Source organism: Notamacropus eugenii, chromosome 3 (genome assembly GCF_028372415.1).
Source record: "Notamacropus eugenii isolate mMacEug1 chromosome 3, mMacEug1.pri_v2, whole genome shotgun sequence".
Lineage (NCBI taxonomy): Eukaryota > Metazoa > Chordata > Mammalia > Diprotodontia > Macropodidae > Notamacropus > Notamacropus eugenii.
In genome coordinates this window covers 232,112,883-232,130,817 of record NC_092874.1, presented here as the reverse complement: position 1 = coordinate 232,130,817, position 17,935 = coordinate 232,112,883, and the positions used below count along the sequence as shown (strand labels likewise).

At 36.7% G+C, this 17,935-nt stretch overlaps 1 pseudogene; it reads left to right on the top strand.

The window, feature by feature from the left end:
* The first annotated feature begins 15,895 nt into the window (after positions 1 to 15,895).
* Positions 15,896 to 17,285, top strand: LOC140532002 (serine/threonine-protein phosphatase 2A 56 kDa regulatory subunit epsilon isoform-like; annotated as a pseudogene).
* Positions 17,286 to 17,935: the final 650 nt, after the last annotated feature.

Sequence of the window (17,935 nt, the reverse complement as noted above, 5' to 3'; positions counted from 1 at the left end):
ACTTCTAAGCATTCTTGAAAAGATCAGAGCTGAGCAGAAAATTTGACTTTTAAACACAAGAATCAAGAGAAGTATGAAAAGGTAAACAGGAAAGAGAAATCATAAGGGAATTACTAAAGTTGAACTGTTTACATTCCTACATGGAAAGATAGTATTTCTAACTCTTGAGACTTTTCTCAGTATTTGGGTAGTTGGAGGGATTATATACATATAGACAGAGGGCACAGGGTGAGGTAAATGGAAGAGATGACATCTAAAAAAAATAAAATTAAGGAATGAGAGCGGAATATAGTAGGAAGAGAAATAGAGAAATGGAATGGGGCAAATTATCTCTCATAAAAAAGGCAAGAAAAAGCTTTTCCAATGGAGAGGAAAAGGGGGGAGGTGAGAGGGTACAAGTGAAGCTTACTCACATCACATTTGGCTTAAGGAGGGAATAACATGCACACTCAATTTGACATTTCCTTATAAGAAAGTAGGGGAGAAAGGGATAAGTTGTATATGAGGGAGATGATAGAAAGGAGGGCAAATGGGAGGAGAGAGTATTTAGAAGTAAACAATTTTGGGGAGGGACAAGGTCAAAAGAGGGAATAGAATAAAGGGGGGCAAGATAAGATGGAGGGAAATATAGTCTTTCACAACATGACAATTATGGAAATCTTTTGCACAACTACACATGTATAACCTATATTGAATTGCTTGTTTTCTCAGTGGGGATGGGTAGGGAAGGAGGAAGAGAGAGAAGTTGGAACTCAAAGTTTTAGGAACAAATGCTGAGAATTGTTTTTGCATGCAACTGGGAAATAAGAAATACAGGTAATGGGATATAGAAATCTATCTTGCCCTAAAAGAAAAGAGAGAAGATGGGGATAAGGGAAGGGAGGGGTGTGATAGAAGGGAGGGCATATTGAGGCAAGAGGTAATCAGAGTGCAAGGCATTATGGGTTGGGGAGTGGGGAGAGATGGGGAGAAAATTTGGAACTCAAAATTTTGTGGAAATAAATGTTGAAAACTAAAAATAAATAAATAAACATTAAAAAAGAAAAAAAATTTTTAAAAAGCATAAAATTAGGATCCCATAATTCATTTGGAACTTCAGAGAATTTTGGTTTTTACATTTCACTTAATCTTTCCATCTTTACTTACACTCAGTGTCTGATATGGACGGTGCTATCAACAGGTTGAGGGAAGAATCTTAAAAAGAATCCATGAAGACCTGAGCTATTCTATCTCTTAAAATTATTGGACAGATATTTCAAAATAGGAAAATAATTTCACTGTCTTTGCAATTATCAAAGCAATTTTATGTGTAAAATCTTTAATCCAATTTGAAATCCTGTTACTAACACATACTCAAGGCCTGTATATCCTGTGAGACACATTTGGAAACCAAATGTTCTTGATTCTTAGAGAACACAGTCTAAACTTGTAACTTCCTCAAAGTTTACTACTTAGAAAATTTTTACTTCTTTGTCTTTTTTGAGGATATTATCCCCATATCATCCTGAAATGGGATACTTCGAGGACCTAGTCTTATATATGAATATATAATCATTAATGCATGGATAGCAAGCCCAAGAGTTCATTAACTTATTTGCTTAGAAAATGGAATTGACTACAAATTCATATTGAAAACAGTAAGATCTTCCCTACCTGCATCCTACCACAGTAACTCAGAGATGTTTTAATATTGCAATGGCAAAACTTCCGCTGTTCACAGTTTTAAACTCTGAAAACCCTCAGTCTTGCATCCCCATTACCCTACTTCAGTTCCCAGGAGACTCTAATGGTTGGGACACACCCTTTGAATGGTTCTTCAAGGACAGTGTTAGCATGTTCACCAAAGTAATTTCATGCTGCAAATTTACTTCCAAGAGTTTCCATTTGCTAAACATTATAACTCCATGGAATTCTGTCTGTATGAAATTATTAAATGGCATTTCTCTAAAAATTTCTCAAATCCTTCTTATCTCAATGAGATCAAACCCTCTTTTCAAAAACTCTAATTAGTTTACAATGTAATGAATTTCTTCAGACTGGAAACAAAGATTCCCTTTCATCTTATCTTGTCTGCCTCCCCAACTTGACCAGAGTTAGAAATGCAGAAAGACTATCTTTCTGAAGACTTCGAAAGTTCCTCATTTTTTAAAATTTTGTCAAAAATTTTGGGGTTTTGCACTCTTTTTTCTTTTGTCTTATCAGCCCACAAGAAGAAAATAGTTTGATTTACCAAGACACAAAGCAAGGCAACATAATAAGACAGACACATAGAACCAAAAACTCAGTGCACACAATTTTCTAAAAGCAATCTTAAAGTCTTTAATTTGCAGTAACTGAAAGTCTCCTCTTCAGAGCAAATTTGGGACCCATCAAAATTCTTATATATCTTAGACCCATCTCTGCATAATTTGAGAGCTCTATTCTTACTCATCCTCTTCTGAATGTGAAGTTTTCCCTGTTTCCAGGATAATAAGAATTTCCCTAAAGAGGAGTCCATTGGATTTCTAGAGCTGCCCCCCATGGTACCATCATCAGCATAAGAATAAGGAAATAACTCTCTAGATGTAGTTCAGGAGGACATGGAAGTTTGGAAATAGGAGGCCCTTCCTGAGGAAGTCTATTGGTGGAAATCTTACCAGAGACTTGAGGATGTTCCTTCAGTGAAGATCCTGTAGCTACATGGAGACTTGCAGTCTCAATCCCTTTATTGGTCACTATTACTGTTGCAGTGGGAAAAGAAATAGAGTAGTTACATCCAGATAATGATTTATGTAGCAATTATACAGATGCAAAAACAAATCAGGCCCAAAACTCTCAGTTGCCAGGACATGGGCCATTAGTTTCTACACAGTCAATATACAATTTGGAGGTAGTGAAAAACAGGATTATAGAATTATAGGGATGCCTGGTTTCTTATTGGTAGGGAGAATTGGGAAACACTGAGGTGAGAGGGAGAGGATATTCCTTTAGTTAGGTGACAGTTGGGAGAGGGAGTAATCTTGTAACTTCTCCAAAATCAGGCCACTTCCAGGAAGTTGAAACCTAACTTTATAAAATGGTGAATAAGAGCAAAATAGAGTCACTAATGCTATTTTATTGTAACACCTGGAAAACAGATCAAGGAGAAAAAATTTAAGACTCAGTGGACTATCTGAACACCGAGAAAAAAGAAAGAGAAAGAGAGAGAGAGAGCTTAGACATCATATTTCAAAAATCATGAAAGAAAACTGCCCAGATCTCTTAGAACCAGAGGGCAAAGTGGAAATAGAAAGAACTCAACATTCGCCTCTTGAAAGAAATCCTAAATGCTAAAAGGAGCAGACTTCAAAAACAATTGAGTAATATCAATACTAAACATATGTACACCAAATGGTAGAGCAGCCGAATCCTGAGAATAAAGGTTAAATGAATACAGGAAGATATAGACAGTAAAGCTGTACCAACAGGAGACTTCAACTTTCTCCTCTCAGACATAGATAAATCAAACCATAAAATAAATAAGATATCAAGGAGATAAATAGAATCTCAGAAAAGTTAAAAACAATAGACTTCTGAATAAAATTGAATGGAAATAGAAAGGATTATACCTTTTTCCTCAGATTTTTAATTATTACAATCAATAATTATTAATGTGTAACCTGTGACCCAAAAGAACTCAATACATTCAGATTACGGTTCTGAAGGCTGAACCAGTAGACTCGTTTTCTCCTTTAGATTCATTGTCTCTCACCTGAAATACTCCAGGAAAATCTCTAAATATATTGATGGTATAGCTCATTTCTAGGTTTCCCAAAATATGGGTAATAGGATCTCCAACTTCCACCCAAACACTCAAGGTATTAAATGAATAAATTAAATAAATACTGGGTATGGGAGAACCTTTATTTTACCTCACAGAAACTGCATGACATATAAAAGGCTCACAGGAGCCCATTAACAGACACAAAAACACATAAAGTATTAAAATAGCCCATTAGACTTCACCCAGAAGTTAATCACACTTTGGAGGCTGCCTGACAAGCAATCCTCTTCCCACTGACAATTCACAACAGCATTAGACTTGGATGCAAAGTCCAGATCTGGGCCCACATGGTATGGCTTTATTTTAGTTATAAGGGCAATATTCAAAGTATGCCATTGAAGAACTCTCTTCTACAGATGGTGCTAGGTAGGAAATCTCCCTTTTCTTGACAGAAGGTTAGATTCTGAGATCAGAATTCAAAATAATCCCTACCAAAATAAATAAATTAATTAATTAATGAGTAAATAAATGAAATGAATGAATGAATGAATATAAAGAATCCCTATCTTTATACAAGAACTTGAGGTACATGAACATAGTCCATGAAGTACCCTCCCAAGTTGAGCAGGCGCACACACGCACACACACACACACACACACACACACACACACAGACATACACACATCTATCTGCCTTTATCATTAACTATGTCTTGGGGAGGGGGAGACTATTAGTGAGAAATCCCTTCTATCCCATTTACTGCACCCTACAAAAAGGCACAAAGAAATGGAGTCCTTCAGAAAAGACTTTCTTCAGGAGAGAGTCCTGAAGACTCTGAGAGAGTCTGAGCGTACAAGCATGCCTATCCATTTGCATTACTTAAACCGTTAAAAACAGCTCTTCTGACAAGAGTCTATTCCCCCTGACTTCATTACCAACAATCATGTCAGGGGCATCTAAGAACCAATCAGAGAAGTACACTATGTCTTCTCAGTAAGGTACCAGTGCTTGTACTTAAGAAGTTGCCCCCTCAAATGCTTTCAGACAATGGACTCTGTTCTGTAATCTCATCAGATTTGGCAGAGAGAGCCTTGTCAGGTTGATCAGCAGATGTCCTAATCAACCCTTACTCTCTCCGTTAGGTAATAACCTAAGGCATGGCATGCCACTGGATGCTAGCCCATCAGTACATATATCTTGGATAGGCATTTTGGACAGACAGTGAGCTGGGTCCAGGACTGAATGGTAAGAAGAAAGCAAGTTGATTTGTATTCAGAAATTATACAGTCTATTCAACAATCTCAAATTGTACCCTGATTTTTTTTAAAAAAGAATCAATCTGTTTAACATCAATATACTCCTAAAGGTCTGCGATATAATTTTGATTCATATGAGACTTAAACATCAAAAAATCAAAATTTCAGGCAATGCAAGGGGCAATAGAAAGATCCATGATGGGCATAGGAAAGTTGCCATATTCAGATAGTCCACTGATTCTTAAGTTATTTCTCCTTGATCTGTTTTCCAGGTGTTACAACAAAATAGCATTAGTGACTCCATTTTGCCCTTATGCACTATTTTATGAAGTTGGGTTTCAACTTCCTGGAAGTTATCTGATTTTGGAGAAGTTATAAGATTATACCCTCTCCCAATTGTCACTTGACTAAAGGAATATCCTCTCCCCCTCACCACAGTGTTTCATATCAGGTGATAACTTGTATAGAAGAAGTAAAGAGAAAGACAACATCCAGGAAATGCATCATCTGAACTAGATGTGGACTGTTCATGTATCAAGGAAAGGCATAACATATGGACAAACTGAATGCTGACATTCACTGAATGTTAAAGCCCAGGGGCAGTGGTCTCAGTCAGTCAATAAACATTTATTAAGCAACTGCTATCTATCAGGTTCTGTGCTAAGTGCTGCGAATGCTAAAAAAAGGCAAAAATAAAAAAATTTCAAAGTCCCTGCCCTCAAAGAGTTCACAGTCTAGTGGGCGAGATAGCATGATGAGAAAGGAGAGAATTTCATTCATGGTAGACAACCAGTGAAAATGCCTACAGCTGAAAGATGGAATGTCCTGTGCAAGAAACAGCAGAGAAGCCATCATCACTGGATCACAGAATATGGATAGGGGAAGAAGAAGGAGTAAGGACTGGAAAGGTAGGAGGAGACCAGATTAGGAAGGGCTTTAAACACCAAACAAAGGTTTTTGTATTTGGTCCTGGAGGCAATAGGAAGCCACTGGAGTTTACTGACTAGGATACCTGACTTGGTCAGCTTTAAGGAGGTCCCTTTGACAAGTAAATGAAGGATATAATTGTAGTAGAGAGAGACTTGAGTCAGGGAGACCATTTAGAAACCTGCTTCAATGTTTCACATGTACCAGGGTAGTGGTACAACAGTCAGGAGAGAGAAGGCAGCGTTAACAAGGAATATTACAAAGTTAGAACCAACAGGACATGATAACAGATTGGATGTAGAAAGAATGAAGAGACAAGGATGACACCTACGATGTGAGCCTGGGAAGATTGTGTTGTTCTTGTTAGTAATAGTAAAGTTGGGGAAATTAAAAGACTTGGGTCGGGTAGGGGGCGCAATGAGATCAGTTTTGAATGTGTTGAGTTTAAGATGTCTATGGGACAACCAGTTTGAGGTGTCAGATAGGTCTCTAAATTTTTATTGTATATCCCTGTCAGTAGAAATCTTATACATGCACTTCTAATATAGTAATATAATATAGTAAAGTAGTAATATGGTAAAATAATAATATTGTTTATCTACCTCTTGAGAAGCAAATAAAGAGACAGCTTTAAAGACAGAAAGACAAGGGTCTAATTCCTTCCTTTGGCACATATAATGAAGGTATTAACAAATAAGGAACCAATCCTTTGATGTACCATAAGCTCTGCTTGTTGGCAATCCAAGGGGAGGTTATGTAAGCCAGCTTCTGGCTTCCATAATTTAGGGACTTTGCCCACTATCCAGAGAATACACAGATATTTGATAGCTGTTTCTTTGCAATTTACTGGATGGTGATGAAAAGCCTATTAATTGGCTGTTGAATCAAAACTGAGTGTATAAACAAAAGATTCAATAAGAGGGAGCTCTTTTGGATGCATTAGAATGAGAAGGAAGAAATGTTACAATGTTCCAGGCACAGAAAGGAGGAGCAGGGGCAGCACTGGTCCACCACAGATGGTTGCCCATCTCCCCACCTACCTAGGCTGCTGTATGGCTGTGAACACATAGTACCAGCTTCTACCTTGTCTTTGCCATGCTTTTTGCTTCCCTGCTCTTAGATGACTAAGAATCAGAGACAGAAAGATCAATTCACATTTTGAGCTTCAAAATATCAGAAGAACCAGCGGAGGGCCACGAACTAGAGTCCATAGCAAAATCTGCTGGTGGCCACAGAAGGCCATTCAAGTGAAGGTATAGCACAGCTCTTCAGAGCAATTCAACCTAGCAGTGCTGACCAAGTCACTGAGACACCATTATATTCAAGATGGGAGTGACTCAGCCATCAGGTCTGCCACACCAAGAAGTATATTTGATCAGAGAAATGTTTGAATACTTCAGGTTTGAACTCATTCTCCCTGGGACCAAGAGTTTAGGAGATGGCAAGCTTTCACTTTCTGAGGGTTTTTTGGTATGTCAGGTTTGTTGTTGGTTGCTGTTGTCCTTGTTCTCAAAGAAGACCAATGACACCGGAAGGAGATGTCCTGACTTGCAAATGAATTGGATTTAAGTGAGGCAGAGCTGTGCAAGGTCACCAGTCTCACTCTCTCCTCCAGAGTCATCTGGGTCCAGTGGCAAAATATAGATCAGGATGACCAGAGATGGTCCCAGATGAGGTGGGAGACCTTGGCCTTTTTAATCTGAGGCAACACCCTTCAGTGACTGAGGCTAAGTAAGAAGTGAGGCAAAAATTAGCCTCTTTTATCTAGTCAATAAAAATCAATTTGGGAAGGGAAGATTCTAAGGTTTTCTGGTTGGAACAGAAACAATTGCTATTTATACTTACTCTGAGCCATCAAAACCCAAACAATGACCAAGTGAGGCTTGGATTGGGACTTACTGTTGGCCAGTCAGTAAGAGCCAGAGTGATTTGGGTCTAAGAAGGTTGGTCAAGCCCTTTGAATCCCAATGGGCTTTTTTCAAAGCTTGGTTTTCCAGTACTATATTTCAAGAAATCATAAATGAAACTACATGGGGCCAATGAGTTAACTGTACCAGTTTTTTTTAATGATAGAATAAATAAGTAGGGAAGAGAAAAAAAAATCTAGTCCGTAAATTCCAAGATATCTTGTGAGGTTTCAGGTATCTTCTCAGTTAATATTCCTGTTTAAAATCTTATTGATATTATTAATAAATGCTCCTTGAGTATCAAGGAGATTGATATGTAATCTGATATTAGGGCATTAATTGCTAGTAAAATAATATTAAGTAAATGTGAAATGGTGATAATACTTGGGGGAAACTTCATGAGATAGGAGCTTGGTGAGTCCCTGAAACCCCTCAGGTTTCACTATAATTCTGATAAAAGCTGTCACCACTGAGCTCTGAAGATCTGACTTACCAATATGAATGTATGTTGGGAGAGAAATTCCAGAGCCTATATGTGATAGCTGACTCTGTGACCAGTGGCAAGGACATTAAAAACTTAGTGCTCTAGTCAACTCCTAAGGTCATCAATTATTGTTATTACTTGTACTTCTTTCTCAAAGAGGACCATTGACATCATGGGGGTGATATCTTGTCTTGTTCATGAGTAGGATTTAAATGAGGCAAGGCTGTGCAAGTCATCAGCCTCACTCTCTCCTCCAGAGTCATCAAAGTCTACTAGCAAGACATAGGTCAAGGCAACTGGCTATGGCCCAATGGCCTGGAATGCAGTGGATGACCTTGACCTTTCTAAATTATGGTCTCTTCCAGGTCTCTGAGACAACAACCATTCAAGGACTAGGTAAGAATTGAGACAAAAGATGATCTGATTTGCCATCATGAAAATATCAGTCTGGGAGATAGAGACTATAAGTTACCTGTACTTGTTGAGAAAGTCTCTCACCTGGGAGTTTCCTGTATCAGTGAAATCACAATTTTAGTTCTTATCTCCTAGGCCTATACAAATGCTATTATACCAACATGTTATATACATGAAAAGAAATATAAAAATAAAACATTTCAAAGTGAAATTAATAATATTATTATTTTAAAATAATTATTTTATTTACTAATAGTACCAAGAACCTTCATTTTTACTAAAATATCAACATTTTATATAGTCAGTGTTACTAAATATCTATCACTAATTTTTAACATCTTAGTTTAACACTTTGTGGTACAGAAACTCAAAAGTCTGGTTTTAAGCTCAATCCATTTTGACATGACTTTTATGATTGTCTTTCAGCTGCTGAAGAAATACCTAACAAAGACCTATGGATCCAAAAACAAGCATTTTTGGCTGCTCTTACTAAATCATGATGCTCATTTTTCAATCCCATTCAATAGTTAGGCAAAGGTTTTTATAATGGTACAGTGGATAGAGCCCCGGGCCTGGAGTTAGGAAGATCTGATTTCAAATCTAGCCTCAGATACTTACTAGCTGGTGACCCTGGGCAAGATATTTAACTCCTGTCTGCCTCAATTTGCTCATCTGCCGAATGCGGATAATAACAGCACCTATTTTCCAGCGTTATTGTGAAAATCAAATGAGATATTTGTGAAATGGTTTGCAAATCTTCAAGTGCTAAATAAATGCTAGCTTATGCCATTATTATCACCACTATTATGGCTGCCACTACTAAAGTTAATTAGTTGTTCTTGCAAACTAATTAGAAAGTCTTCAATTTTTATATGCTTTACAAAATGAATTCAAAAACCACTGAAGCTCTTTGTCTGGCAGATTTTGAAATAGATTAGAAAATTCTATTTTTAAGTTTTTCAAGTATGTAGGTACGAGTGTTTTTATAGGTGACACACAGTTTTTGGCAACAAAAACCTCAGTTTTTAAGTGTTTTGACAGTTGTGATGATTTTATACTATCATTGGCTAATAGATCAGGGCATAATATATACCTACACTAATGCCAATCATTAACAATATTGGAAACAAATCCATATTTCAAATAGTCATCTTGAGAATTTTGAATTTTTCTGGCCAGCTTCTTGTCAGATCAAATTAGATGGTCATTGTTTTATCTAATAAGATGACAAAGAGCATGTAGAAATGACAGCTCTGTTCCAAAATATAATGAATCACTGTATGCACCTGGCACACAATAGGTGCTTAAAAAATATTTATCCTCAAGATGTGGTGAATTCCCCCTCCTTGAAGACTGAAGCACAGGGGAATTTTAATGAAAAGCAACATTCCACAGAGAGAGCTTTAACAAGCTTTATCGTTACTCACAAGGGAAGGAGAACAATAGCTGCGATCAGGGACAGTCTTAGTGTGTGGCTGCTATGCCCACACATGGCAGCACAGGAGGAAGAGGGATCTGATGCCACTGGAAAACAGCTCTATTCTCTATAGGAGCAATAAAATGGAAGTAAATATAAAGAAAGAAAATAAAATGAAAGTATCATCCAAATTCCTAACAGAGTTTGGAATGCAGAGCAGGGAACAGGGAATGTTAACAGTTACATTCCAGAAAGAAGCTAAAAACGTAAGACTAGGATCATACCAATCAAACTATGTTTCGCTGACTCACAGAAATCTCCAAGCAGAGTCTGTATGACCATTTGTCAGGTATGTTACAGGAAGGATTTTCCTGATGTGCAAGTCATACTAGATAGCTACTGATGTCCCTCCCAACTCTAAATCCTGCGATTCTGTGAGTTACCCATGAGACCATTCTCAAAGCTGATGCTACCTAGGAAATTTTCCTTATCTTCTATAGGGCTAAATTCCAGAATTATGCTGCCTAAGGAAATCCTCTCTCCTCTGCACAGGACTTTGAGGTTCTGAAAGAATGTCCTTAAAATTCCGTCTCAGGCTTCATACAATCATATTTCCTATAGCCATGTACTTTTGCTGTAAGTTATCATTACTACTGCTAGGTGGGGGTGAGATGAAGGTAGGGAATGAGTGGAGAGAAACCCCTCCCCTATTTTTTGTATTTTGGAAGAAGACACAAGCAAAAGGGGCAGGAAGGACTCCTGAGGAATTGAAAACTCCCGAGTGAACTAGCTTGTTTTTATAGGTCACAAGGAATTACTGACTCCACCAGTCACTGAGTGCTTGTTTTCTCTGTTTTTCATAAATTTCCTTCCAACAAATTTCCTAAATTTCCTTTCCTTCCCTAGAATCTCTTCAGATTATTTGGGAAATTTTTCGAATTGAGCAGGCACCCCACCACCATTCACACTCTTATGTTAAGATGGTATAATAAATAAATGAAAAATAAAAAGATAAGAATGGTCTTACTTTTCAAGCCCTTAGATACATTTCTCATCACTGTATCCTGATTAAAGTTGCGCCAACTCCTAAAACACATTTTCTCCCCTCCATGTCTTAACTCAAAATTTTGTAATACCAAATTAGGCAAAATGTCCCCTGATTCATCATGAAGAAGGAACATTTTGAGCAAATGCAGATAAAAGACACTGAAAAGTCGCTCTTAAATATGGTAATCCCTCCATCTCTGAATGTATCTGTTACACAGTGATCTTAAATTTAAACCAATTGAATATTCTTCAACTCAGCAATATGTACAATGAACAAAAGGTTTTTAGAGCTAAGAAATAAAGGAACTTTAGAACATCTGGATACAAGTGACCGGCCTTAGAAAACTTCAGAGACAGGGATTGTCATCAGAAACAAAGCGAGACCAGCCAAAGAAAATACCAGTTCTTCTGATTCTTTACAAAGTAAAATTATATGTAAATTATTCTAAAGCAGGGCAGCGAGTTCTCAAAGTAAGTTAGTTATTTCCATTCGTACTGATAGTGTTGTTTGCCCAAGACATCTGAAATTGGGATGTCTAGTCTATACAATCAGGAGAGGAGAGAAAACAACAGAGACAAAAAGAGATAAAAAGATAGAAAGAGAGACAAAGAGGAGAGTAAGAGACAGGCATAGAGACAATAAGGAGGAAGAAGAGAGAAACAGAGAGAGGAAAGAGAATAAAAGAGAGAAAGAGACAGAGAAAGAGAGAAGGAGGAAGATGAGGGCAAGGTTGGGGAGAGAGGAAGGGTGTAAAGGCAGAGACAGAGGTCATCCAGAACCTGTCAGATGAGCAGTAGGATTGATTGATAAAACTTCTAGAAAAAAGTGCTAGATGAAACAGAGTGAATGGAGCAGAACTAGATCATTATACACAGTAACAGCAATATTTTAATGATAATCAACTATGAAAGATTTAGCTATTCTGATCAATACAACAATCCAAGACAATTCTGTAGGACTTATGATGAAAAATGCTGTCTACCTCTAGAAAGAAAACTGATGAACTCAGAGTGGAAATTGAAGAATTTTGCACTTTTTTTCTTGCTTTTTTTGCAACATGGGTAATATGGAAATATATTTTACATGACTTCACATGTGTAATTGATATCATATTTCTTACCTTCTCAAAGGGTGGGGCAGGGGCCAGAAGGAGGGAGAAAATTTGGCACTCCACTCAAAAACAAATTTTTTAAAAAGAATGATAAAAATAAATAGATAATAAATTTAGAAGGTTAAATTCCACATGAAAACAATAATAACTACTGACATATCTATAATAGTCTACAATAAATAAAGTCCATTTTACAAGAAACTGAGGCTCAGAGAGGTTATTTGCCTTGCTCAAAATCACAAAATTGTTAAGTGGAGGAACCAGAACTGTAGTCCAAGCCTTTTGAATCCTAGGTTGCACAACCACCGTCTTTATGCCAAGTTATTCTGCTTGAGGGCAGGCTAAGCAACCTTGACAATGGAGATTACACTTAGCACCTAAAGACTGCCAAGGCAATGATTGCTATTGACATTTATTTGGTGTTTCAAGTTTGCAAAATGCCTTATTAATCTATTTTGATCCCTGAAAACTACCAATATTATTGTTCCCCTTTTATCAATGAGAAAACTGAAGCTGAGAAAAGCTAAGTGGCTTGCCCAGAGTTACATACCCCTACATTGAACTAGGAGTTAAAGGACCCAAGTTTGAGTCCTGGCTGTGGCTCTGATTGGCTATGTGGCCTTGGACAAATCACTTCAGCCCTAGAGTCCTCAATTTCCCTCATCCCTAAATAAGTGGGTTCATAGGATCATGGCTCATGAGCTAGAAGGAAAAGGATATATTATCTAGACCAAAGCTTTATAACCTGGAGTCCATGGATAGATGTCCATCAACTTGGACGGGGAAAAAATTAAATCTTCCTTTTCACTAACCTCTAGCTAAAATTTAACATTTCCATAAATTATTTATAAACATTATTCTGAGAAGTTTTACCAGATTTTGAAAAAGATAAATAGCACCAAAAAAAGTTAAGAAGTCTTGATTTGGACCAATCCTATCAGTTTACAATTGAGAAATGATACCAAACAAGTGACCACTCAGCCTTACACTCAGGATTTACTTCTGAGATCGTTAGTCAACAACCATCAACTCACAAGAGTCAAACATAACAGCTTCCATTTTTCAAGTAGTTGCAACATAAAAGCTGTATTTAGCAAACTAATAATGCCAAACTAATCATTAATGTACAGCATATACAGCCATAAACAATTAAAATAATCATTATATTTAGCTTTTGTTGTTGTTTGGTCATTTAGTAGTGTCCAACTCTTTGTGACCCTGTGGACCATAGCTCACCAAGACCCTTCTGTCCTCCACTATCTCTAAAATTTGTCCAAGATCATGTTCATTGCTTCCATGACATTATCTACTCATCTCATCATCTGGTTCCCTCTTTTCCTTTTGTCTTCAATCTTTCCCAACATTAAGATCTTTTCCAATGAGTCATATCTTCTCATTATTTGGCCAAAGTATTTAAGCTTTAGTATTTGCCCTTCCAGTGATTAGTCTGATTTAATTTTGGTATTGACTGATTTGGTGTCCTTGTTGTCCAAGGGCCTCTCAAAAGTTTTCTCCAGTGTCACAATTTGAAAGCACCAATTCTGCACCACTAAGTTTTCCTTACAGTCCAACTCTCATGGCTATACATTACTACTGAAAGAAAAAAAACATAGGTTTGACTCTATGGATTTTGGTCAGCAAAGTGATATCTCTGCTTTTTAGTATGCTGTCCAGATTTGCCATAGCTTTCCTTCCAAGGAACAAGAATCTTTTACTTTCATGACTACAGTTTCGGTCTGCAGTGATCTCTAAGCTCAAGAATATAAAAATATGATGCTACTTCCATTTCTTCTCCTATTATTTGCCAGAAAGTGATGGGATCAGTTAGCATTATAATAGTTTTTTTTATGTTATGCTTCAAGCTAGTTTTTACATTCTCCCCTATCACCCTCATCATGAGACTTCTTAATTCTTCTTCACTTTCTGCATCTGCACAGAGGAGATTATTTATATTTCTCCCAACAACCTTAATTCCAACTTGTGATTCATCTAGCCTGGCATTTCATATGAGTTCTGCACATAAGTTAAATAAATAAAATGACAATATCTTATGTTAAACCATCCCTGCTCACTGATATAAATCTCACTTGGTCATAATGTATAATCGCTGTAATATATTGTTATAGTCTATTAACTAGTATTTTATTTATGATTTTTACATTCATATTCATTAATTAAATTGGTCTATAATTTTCTTTCTTATGTTTGCTCTTTCTGCTTTAGGTATTAACCCCATATTTATTTCATACAAGGAGTTTGGTAGGAATCCTTCTTTACCTATTATTCCAAATAATTTATTTAGCATTGGAATAACTTGATATTTAAATGTTTAGTAGAATTCACTTGTAATTCCATCTGGTCCTGATGTTTTTTTTTCTTTTGGAAACTCATTTATGGCCAGTTCAATTTCTTTTTCTATCTCTATTTCCTCTTCTATTACTCCAAGCAGTTTATATTTTTCTAAGCATTCCTCACTTAAATTTCTAAATTTATTGACATATAATTGGGCAAAATAATTCCATATAATTGTTTTTATTTCATCTCCATTAGTGACATATTCGCCCTTTTCATTTTTAATACTAATGATCTGGTTTTCTTCTCTTTTTAAAATCATATTAAACAGTGGTTTATCTATTTTATTGATTTTTTTCATAAAACTAATTCATAGTTTTATTTATTAATTCAGTGGTTTTCTTGCACTCAATTTTATCAATCTCACCTTTAACTTTCAAGATTTCAAATTTGGTGTTTAGTTGGGGATTTTTAATTTGTTCTTTTTCTAGTTTTGTTTTTTTTTTTTTTTTGCAATTCATTGGTCTGCTCTTTCTCTATTTTATTGATAGAAGCATTTAGACATATAGATTTTCCTCTGATTACTGCTTTTGGTGTATTCCATAGCTTTTGATATGTATTATCTTTCTGTTTAATGAAATCATTGATTGTTTCTATGATTTCTCTGTAAATGTACCATGTACCATGTACCATGAGAAAAAAGATGTATTTCCTTCTTTTCCCATTCAATTCTCTCCAGAAATTTATCCTGTTTAGCTTATCTAAGATTCTATTCACCTTCTCAACTTCTTTTTTATTTATTTTTTGGTTAGATTTATCTAATTCTGATAGGGGAAGGTTAAGGTCCCCCACTATTATAATATTGTTATTTATTTCCACCTGCAATTCATGTCACTTTTCCTTTAAAAAATTTAGATGCTATAGCATTTAGTGCATATAGGTTTAGTATTGATATCGCATCATTAGCTATGATACTGTTTATCATAATGTAGCTTCCCTGTTTATTTCTTTTAATTAAATCTATTCGACCTTTGACTTTGTCTGAGACTACAATTACTAATCCTGTTTTGTTTTTTACGTCAGTTGAAACATATGAAATTCTGCTCCAGCCCATTATTTTAACTGTGTCAGTCTCTCATTCTTAAATGCATTTCTTGTAAACAACATATTGTCGGGTTCTGATTTTTAGTTCATTCTGCTGTTTCTGTTTTGTGGGTGAGCTCATCCTATTCACAATTAAGTTTATAATTACTGAAGTGAAAAACCTCAGAGGCGCAGCAGAAGAGGTGCCAATTGATGAGATCTGGCCCGTGGCAGGGAGCATGTGGAAGCTGTGGCTGGAACCCTTGGGTACTCCCTGTGAGGGTTAGAGGCGCCACCACCACCACAGTCACCTACCTGCTCCAGAGGGACGCCGCACCTGGCTGTCCTCTGCTGGGGCACCCTTTCGTTCCCCTGCCTTGCAGCCCTCACACACCTGCGCAGCCTCCAGCCACCCTCCCTTCCCCGCAGCCCCGCTCCTTCACCCAGGAACCAACAGTCTCCCAACTCTCTCCCAGGACCTTCAAATGGAGATATGTCCTCAGCACCAACCACACTCCTCCCTCAGTGGAGAAAGTTGACTGATTATCTCGGAAGTCCACCAGAAAAGCCAGCACAAAAGGTCTCCAAGCTGCCTCAGGGCAAGCCTCACTGAAAGACATTCCATCCCCAGAGTAGCCTCAACAGTTCCTAAAGAAACTTCAGCACAACTCTGTAATTTTTAACTTCATGGGTACGTTATCAGACCTTAAAAATGAAAGAATACAAGCGCTTCACTCTTAATGAACTGGTCGAGTTACACTAAACAGAGGCTGTTTGACAGTGCAGACTTATCCTGAATTAGTTAAAATGGTATTTCACAATATATTCAGAGCTCTCTCTCTTACTGACAGCAATGAATTTGATCCAGAAAATGAATCTACCCTTGAGGCCTCATGGCCACATTTACAGATTTACAGAAAACAGATTAACAGTACTTTTCTGCAGTTTGTTTATGAAACTGAACACTTCAATGGAGTAGTTAAACTGCTGGAAATATAGGAAGTATCATCATTGGCTTTGCTTTACCTCTTAAGGCAGAACATAAACAGTCAGAAGTTCATCTCTCTTCCATGCACAGTTGACATATAGCTTAGTACAATTTTTTGAGAAAGATCTTTCACTCCCAAGCCAGTTATTAGAGAGTTAACGAAATTCTGGCCTCAAATGTGTAGTCAAAAAGAGGTCATGTTCCTTAAGGAGCTGAAAGAAATTTTGAATGTAACTGGACCTTCACAAATTGCCGAAAGTCAAGAACATTGTTTAACAAATTGCCAAGTATGTATCTAGCCCTCACTTTCAGGTGGCAGAGAGGACACTGTATTACTGGAATAATGAATACGTCATGAGTTTGATAGAGAAAAACTCTAATGTCATCCTTCCCATCATGTTTTCCAATCCATACAGGATTTCCAAAGAATGTTAGAAACTGGCTATCGTGGTTTTAGTGTATAAGATGTTGAAGACATTAATGAAAATGAACAGTAACATGTTTGATGAGTTAACAACCACTTACAAGTCAGATCACCAGTGTGAGAAAAAGAAAGAAAAAGGTGAAGAATTGTGGAAAAAACTGGAGGACCTGGAATTAGAGAAAGAAGTCTGAGACCTGATATGACAACAGTATTGTTCATCTGTGGAGTCACACATTTATGTAATAGTAGAAGAAGTACTAGTTTTCTGTATTGTGTAACTTTACAGTAGATTTCACATGTGTTTCATTATTACAATAGCACTGTCTCTTAAGTAAAGGGGAAAAAATAAGGACTTGAATCCAAAGTTTGAACAGTAGATGGACTTCTCAGAAACTTTGCAAACATAGCTGTTGTTCCCACCTACTAAAGCACTCTTCAAAGATCTGTTGATAAAATTGCTATGTTAAAACTCCATTACCAAGAGTTCCTTATTTATCATTAGCGGAGAGTGTGATACAACTTTCAAATGTGACCAATCTTAAATTTAGCTTGAAGAAAACAACTCTTTATAAAGTAGAATTGGTCAAGTGGAAAAGAAAGTCCAAAAACTAACTGAAGAGAATAATACCTAAAAAAAATTAGAATTGTGTAAGTGGAAGCTAATGATTTTACGAGAAACCAAGAAATTACAAAACAAAACCAAAAGGATGAAAAAATAGAAGACAATGTAAAATATCCCATTGTAAAAATAACTGAACTGGAAAATAGATCCAGGAGAGATAATTTAAAAATTATTGGTCTATTTGAAAACCATTATCAAAAAAGAGCCTAGGGGGACAGA